Genomic DNA, 7,630 nt, shown 5'->3' with positions numbered 1-7,630 from the left:
AAATGATTGGTGTAAACCTTCGATCTAAGTAGAGCTCATCGACCTGAAACGTTAACCCTGTGTTTCCCTCTCCACAGTTGATCCCGGACCTGCGGAGTGTTTACAGCATTTTCTGAATAATTTCATTTCCAGACACTGCAGTATTTTGCATTGTTTTTTATCCTTTCATTATCAGAAACAAGAATGTGACTGGACAATTAGAGCTCCCGATCCGGTAAGCGTTGGTGGTTCAGGGGCAAAATGCACGCCTGTATTGCGGAAAACACGGGGTCAACCCCCTGGCCAATGCAAGGATTGAGCTTCTTACTAAAATGCAAAAGCAAAATACTGAGGATGCTGGAATTCTTTCTGAAGTATTTCAGTCAAACATTTTAAATTAAAGAAGTTTCATGAAACGCAGAAGAAAAAATACATTTATATCAAACTTTCCCTCATTCTGCTTTCAAAGGAAAGAATAATAATTTGAGTTAAGGAAGGTAAATCCATTCCATCACATCCGTGGGACAAATCTCAGGGAAACAGCTCCGAGCTTCCACAAGGAGGGAGACGCTGAGCCCCGAGCGAGAAAGAAGAAGGATTGCGAGGAAGGATTTGGTTAATGGTGGTTAGAGCCCGAAGCTGCGGTAATATTTTGGGGATTTGAGGTGGGTTGCATGGTGTTTTGAATTCGGCACCCGTGAGACCAATTCAAAAGCCAGCTTCTCACATCCTTTCAGCACTAGACAAAGCAGCACTGACTAATGTTCAGGACAGAGGGTGTTTCAAGAAGATTGACACTGAATGTAAGTTTATCCCAATTCAGGCGAGCTCATGGGTGCAGACAGCAAAATGTAAAGGTCCTGCATTGGCCGGAATCGAACACGGGTGTAAGACGTCCAAAGAAACACAGAACCGGACTCTTTAACTTTACTCAGTTGCTTCTGTGAAGCTCTGGGATTTCGAAAGATAGGGGGAAAACGACGCGAAATCACATGTTTTTAATGAGAAGTATTTATGTTTTCTATAATGTCGATCGGCTGTAAGAAGCTAAGATTTCTGACTAATACCCAGTAGGGCGCAACCAGAATTTGAACCTGGGACTTATGGCAATTCAGCTGTGAAACGCCCAAAGTGATAATTATACCTCTAGACCAACGAGCCGCCGAATTATAACTGTGAAACTCATTAAGTATTGGAATCTCAGATTCTGACGGTACTGAAGTGCGTTGTCTCTAATTAGTCCCAGTCTCCATAGACCTACAAGTGTTTTCCCTTTAAAGTGTATATTGGTTACTTGAGACATGACATAAGTTAAATGAAGCAGGCTTGGCAGCAAAAGGTGAATTTGGACATGACGTTTAAGGTGAATGTGAAAAGAACCGAAGCGTCAAAAATTTAACAGAAACGACGAGAGTGGGATTTGAACCCACGCGTGCAGAGCACAATGGATTAGCAGTCCATCGCCTTAACCACTCGGCCACCTCGTCTCGCGTCCCCTAGCAGCTCAGCTATTCCATTTACTACCTTTTGTATCCGAACAGAACTAATCTGCAAGGAAGTCCTGTTCACCACTTGTGCTGCCCGTGCACCCAGATTTACAATGTTGAAAATGTACAATCAGCTACTGTAAGCAAATGACCTTCCGTTTCTTCAAGTTAGGGCCTGTCAGAAATGGTCGGTTTGATGTCAAATTCAAAACAGAGAAGAAAAAGTTTGCCGTCTTCAAGAAGTTGTGGGGAGGATTGTGAGCAAATCCAGCGCAACACCTCATATAAAGGAGTGGATTTAGGAAAAGATAGATATATTTCGAATTAAGCGAGCTGGGTTTGCAGCTGCGCAGAGAAACCCAATGCAACTTCTAACACAACTACTTAACAACTCGGTCGTCGCAGCTGCAATCGCATTTCTTTAAAAAAACTAACACACAGAATGATCCGGGATTGTGAGCTCACCCATTTTAAATAGACACAGAATGATCCGTGACTGACAACAATCCTGATTACGATCAGCAGCGAAATCAGAAGCTTTATCCATTAGGCCAAGGATATTCCGTGTGCAATCCAGCTATTTTGCTTCCGAAGGCCGGCCCTGCTTTCGCAATGCTTGACTGTCGAGCGGTCCCGCAGGTTTGAATGTATTGACTGGTTTCAAAGCACCAATTGAGATTGGTGCGAATAGGACATGTCCCCCCAGGAACAACGATTGTCGCAGAGCAAACTTACATTTGCTGAAGTTAAGTACTTGAAAGTGAATGTTAGGGTAACGTAATACCTCAGGAAAGTGGTAAAGAAATGGAAGGAGGAAGGAAAAGGAGGCTATTGACTGTGGAAGGAAAAAAAATATCGGAGAATAGTTGTGTTTGAAATATGGGGCATTAAGCTCAGGCATGTGAGAGCGTGGGGTTTTGAAGGAGTAAATAGGTTTTCACCGCCAACAAATAATATTTGTTTCATGTAGTAATGATTGATTTCTTGTTGCGTTCTATCAGCAGGAGCCGCAGAGAACAAAATATATAAAGCGAGTTATACCGTGACTGGGATTCCAACCGAGGTTGCAGCGGGTACAACCGCAGAGCACTGACCACAATATGATCACGGCGCCACACACGAGCTGCTGTTCTTCTGCTCTGTCCACAGCAAAGTAACGCACGGCACCGCTTAGAAAAGATGGATTTTTGGATAAGTCCAAAATCAGCACCGCCAGAAATTATGACAGCGCTGGAATTCGACCCATGTCCCACAGCGACTGGAGCCTTTATCCAGAGTGGGAACTAATGCAGCCGCAGTCACATTTAAAAGGATTGTAGCCCTTTCACACGAGAATAAACTCACCCCTGGAGAGTCATAATGAAAAAAAAAAGGCCCCGCTGGGAGTCGAACCCAGGATCGACCTGTTTACTAGACAGGCGCTTTCACCAGATAAGTCACAGAACCAAATTACGCCTCCGCTACTCGCCTCCACTCACTGTTATCTATCACCTACCGGTCACTGACTGCTGGAGTATGAGGCCGTTTTGTACTTATCCATCTCTCTTGTCCGCCTTGTGTCCCGATGCTGTCTGTATCTCTCACTGTGTTTGTCTCAGTGTTAATATGTGAGTTGATTCTTCAGGAATACCTGTGTTTGTGTCTTACATTAAATAAATGAGGGGATCAGACAATTCTTCCTCTGACACTGGGGAACGAATGAGCTAACATTCATAACAAGATATTGTTTATTGTGATGCAGCAAATACAATATTCCATCTTGAATGATTTAGGTTCAATTCTGTGCAAAAAGAAGCTTTGACCACAACGAGTTTCCAAAAGGCCGCCTTTTAATTTGACATCACGAAAACCACGATTGCACCTCAAGGTGATTCATAACTAATAAAGAGAGAAGTCAAGCAGTGAAAGCGTATTTGTAGAAAGGGTTCTGAGACTGTGGAATGCACTGGCCCAGAGCAGCAGATTTAAAACAAGGTATAAACACCTGCAGGGTGTGGGAGGAAGGGGAGAGAGAGGCAAGAGAACCACAGGTAAGATCACGTTGGAAGCCACTGGCTCCGACTCTGCTTTAAATTCCCCCACTATAGTTAAACACATTTAATGGCATATTCATACATGATGCCTTTGAGCAATATATAAGTTGTAACGAGGTCTCTGGTCTAAAATAACTGCTTTATATATTTGGATCCACCCGTAGTGTTTAGGCTGAATATTTATCTCCAACCTAGAATCAGCTTATAATCTAGAGACAAGGTCTCAGCAGCCGGCGGGCAGGGAGCAGAGGTTGAGGCTGATCTGTGTCATGTGGGAGCAGAACACAATATTCCTGCTGTTTATTTTCATTATCCTGCACAATATTCGATACTGTTCTCAACATCTTACACTCCTCTTAAATATCGGCGGGTTTAGTTTATTGTGATGATCGCTGCGGCTTTTTTCAATTTTATGAATTTGTAGCAAATTACATATTTCCAAACCAGTGAAATCGTCATTGCTGAGATTAAACACTCAGAGCAGGGTCAGCGGCTCTTTGGTCTAGGGGTGTGATTCTCGCTTAGGGAATTTACACCAATTAATGCGAGACTTTTTAATAGAACCAGTTTCCTCGGCCTGGAGACATTCCACACGTCTTCGAATAACAACTGCCAGAAAATCAGTGCAGAGCCTGTGTTCAGCATATCGCAAGAAAACAGCAATTTTATTAATAAAAACGGGAATTCAGTCACAGATGTGCCGAAACTATGAGGGAAATATGTAAATCCGTTTGTTTCCAGAAGCCTGCTCCACATTTTCCACATTGTCATTCTGGGAGCACGGGCAGGACATGCCGTAAAGAGGGCTTTATTAAAGATTGTTTCTACCGTTTCGAAACAGAAATACTGAAATAAAAGGGACTTTTGGATGACTCCTTTTGAACAATAAAGGTAGATCGAGGTTGGGGAGAGGTTAAGGCGAGGGATTGCTGATCTAGTTGGGAGATACGTGAACTTAAAATGTTACAGTCCCCAAGTTAGACAATCTTTTCTCTCCGTTTGGTAACAGTTCTCCTACATTCTCAAACTAATATTTCACCTAGCTGTAATGGAATGAAGATCAAATCGAGATCTCTTTCCTCCCTTCCGTCCCTCAATCCTACATTCCCTTCCAACCTGTTCGCAGTTTCCTGCCTCACTGGACAATGAGCCTGATTCCGATGTTAACTCTGTGATCGATATCTCAACAGTTCCAGTCTTAACCTCGTCTTTTTGCAGAGTTATTAAAATCTGTTTGATTGAAAGCTCTCCAACATGTTATAAAACCGCCCATTTAAAGGCTGTGAGATATAACAAGCCTTTTAATGGTGAGGGGAATCTTTAGGGGAAGAGAACATCTCCTGCAGCAATATAAAAAGAGTCAATTCCCAGCTCTGCTCTTTGTGGCAATCCTCGCCTCCTCCTGTTTCATTTTCACATCGATGGTAGAAGCTGAGAGCGAACTCCAATCTACACGGGCTTTACACCACTTGAAAGATTAACGGGGAAAGCAAATGATGAGGGAGCTGGAAAAAAAGTGTTAACTTTATCCTTTGAAAATGAATTTAATTTCAAACTTTTTATCGACCTTAGACCAGCGCAGTTTTCTGATTGGCACCAAGTCTGTACATCTTATTTCTGTTAAACTTTATTCCTGCTCCCGCTCTTCATAAAGAACACAGCGTCCCGCGCCACAGGCATTTGAAAACCTTTCAATTATGGCCAACCTCCAGTAATCGCGGCTTTCACCCTCTAGCGCTCTTTTCACTTACCCTTTATTTTTTTCAATTGCACACTTCAACAGACCTGTTAAGATTAAAGCGGAAGGCTTTCGATCTTACTGCACCGCACCAGTGGGCCAATATTTCACACTTAAACCCTCGATCGCAGCGAGGTGGCGCTGCATGTCACACACGCACCTCAACAGTTTTGGGAAAAGTGCCAACCAGCATGAAAAAAAACCCCAGTTCTTCAGTTAACACGCCCTCTATCACAAGATTCCCCAAGGAAATTCCGTGAACAATCGGGCCCCTGTCCTTCCAAAGGGTGGCCCTGCTTTCGCAGTGCTTGTCTGTCGAGCAGGCCCACAGATTTAAATCTATCGACTAGTTTGAAGGTACTAATGTGCATTGGTGCGAGTGGGACATGTGACCTCAGGAACAGCGGTGGAAGCAGAGAAAATTTAACGTCGTAAGTAAAGGTATACTTACATTTATATAGCGCCTTTCACGACTACCGGGCGTCTCAAAGCGCTTTACAGCCAATGAAGTAGATTTAGAGTGTAGTCACTGTTGCAATGTGGGAAACGCCGCAGCCATATTGTGCACAGCAAGCTCCCACAAACAGCAATGTGATAATGACCAGGTAATCTGTTTTTGATTTGTTGATTGAGGGATAAATATTGGACAGTACACCGGGAATAACTCCCCTGCTCTTACTTCAAAATAGTGCCGTGGGATCTTTTACGTCCACCTGAGAGAGCAGGCGGGGCCTCGATTTAACTTCACATCCAAAAGACGGCACCTCCGACAGTGCAGCACTCGCTCAGTACTGCACTGGAGGGCCAGCCTGGATTTATATACTCTAGTCTCTGCAGGAGGAATCTGAACCCACGGCCTCCTGCCTCAGAGGCCAGTGTGCTTCCCACTGAGCCACAGCTGAGCTAAGTAGGTAAAAGTGAATGTCAGATTAAGGGAAAACCGCAGGAAAGTGAAAAAATGGAAGGAGGAAAGTGAAGAAGGGCTAATGGTTGTGGAAGGAAGAACAAGCTGTAAGAGGCGAGTGTGAATTATGGAGAATAAGGCACAGGTATGTGAGAGCGTGGGGTTTTGAAGGAATAAATAGGTTTCACCACAAACAAGACAGATTTCTTCTTTTAAGAAATAATGATGATTCTCTGAGTTTTATTAGCAGGTGCCGCAAGGGACAGAAGATTTAAAGCAAGTTGTGCCGTGACTCGGATTCCAAGCGAGGTTGCTGCAGACACAACACAGGGTATTAACCACTATACGATCACAGCGCCACAGATCATCCTTCTACCAATTACTGTGCTAATGGAAATAGGTCCATCCTATCCACTCTATCTCGGCCCCTCATAACTTTATACCCCTCAATTATGTCTCCCATCAGCCTCTTCCGTTCCAAAAAATCAACTCCGCCTGTCCAATATTTCCCCATTGGCAAAAGAACCAGAGGGGAGATGGGGAGATGTTGTTTTACGTTGCGAGTTGTTATGACCTGTAATGCTCTGCCTGAAAGGGTGGTGGAAGCAGATTCAATCGTTACTTCTAAAAAGGAATTGGATAAATACTTGAAGAGGAAATATTTGCAGGGTATGGGGAAAGAGCTGGGACTAATTGGATAGCGATTTCAAGAGCACATTGGGCCAAATGGCCTCCTTCTCTGATGTATGATTCAATGTTTCTGTGAAAGGTTTTATGAAAGTATTCATGCAAATGAGGCGGGTCAGTTGCCTGCTCCACTATCCTGCTTTACTTCAGTCCATTTGTGCCTGTGCTATTTCAACCTAATTGAAACGATTTAGAATTCGCTAGGCAGGGCGTCACTGACGGCATGGTGGCCAAGTGGTAAGGCGTCGGTCTCGAAGATCGTGGGTTCGACCCCCATCCGTGCCTGGAGAGGTTTTATCACCTTTAATATGACTTTTTTAAACTTTTCTCCTGATGAACTCTATCAAAATCGTTCATAATTTTGAACATTACTATCAAATCTCTTCTTGGCATTCTCTACGCTAAAGAGAAAAATCCCAGCTTCTCCAGTCTCTTCACATAAATGAAGTCCCTCACACCTGGTACCATTCTACTAAATCTATTCTGCAGTCTCTCCAAGGCCTTGACTTTCTTCCTAAAGCGTGGTGCCCAGAGTTGAAGAAAATACTCCAGCTGAGGCCTGACCAGTGTTTTTACAGTTTTAGCATAACTTCCTTGCTTTTGAACTCTATTACTAAAGCCAACGGTCCCACGTGCTTTTTTAACAGCCTTCTCAACCTGTCCTGACCGCTTCACAGATCTGTGTACGCACATCCCATGTCTGCCTGTCCTTGCATCCACTTTAAAATTGTACCATTTAGAGGCGGTTAATAAAGTGCAGGGGGGAGCTTTCTGACCAGTTTCGGGCCAGTGATCTCCAGAG

General features: G+C 43.8%; 1 non-coding gene across 1 annotated transcript; it reads right to left on the bottom strand.

The window, feature by feature from the left end:
- Window positions 1-1,384: 1,384 nt before the first annotated feature.
- trnas-gcu (transfer RNA serine (anticodon GCU)) lies at window positions 1,385-1,466 on the bottom strand. The gene has a single exon. It is a non-coding gene; the product is annotated as a tRNA-Ser (tRNA).
- Window positions 1,467-7,630: the final 6,164 nt, after the last annotated feature.

Source organism: Somniosus microcephalus, unplaced genomic scaffold, assembly GCF_052327205.1.
Source record: "Somniosus microcephalus isolate GS21.2 unplaced genomic scaffold, FLI_Smic_1.0 unresolved_chr1, whole genome shotgun sequence".
Lineage (NCBI taxonomy): Eukaryota > Metazoa > Chordata > Chondrichthyes > Squaliformes > Somniosidae > Somniosus > Somniosus microcephalus.
Note: the sequence above shows the minus strand (reverse complement) of the source record. Positions and strands in the feature narration are given on the sequence as shown.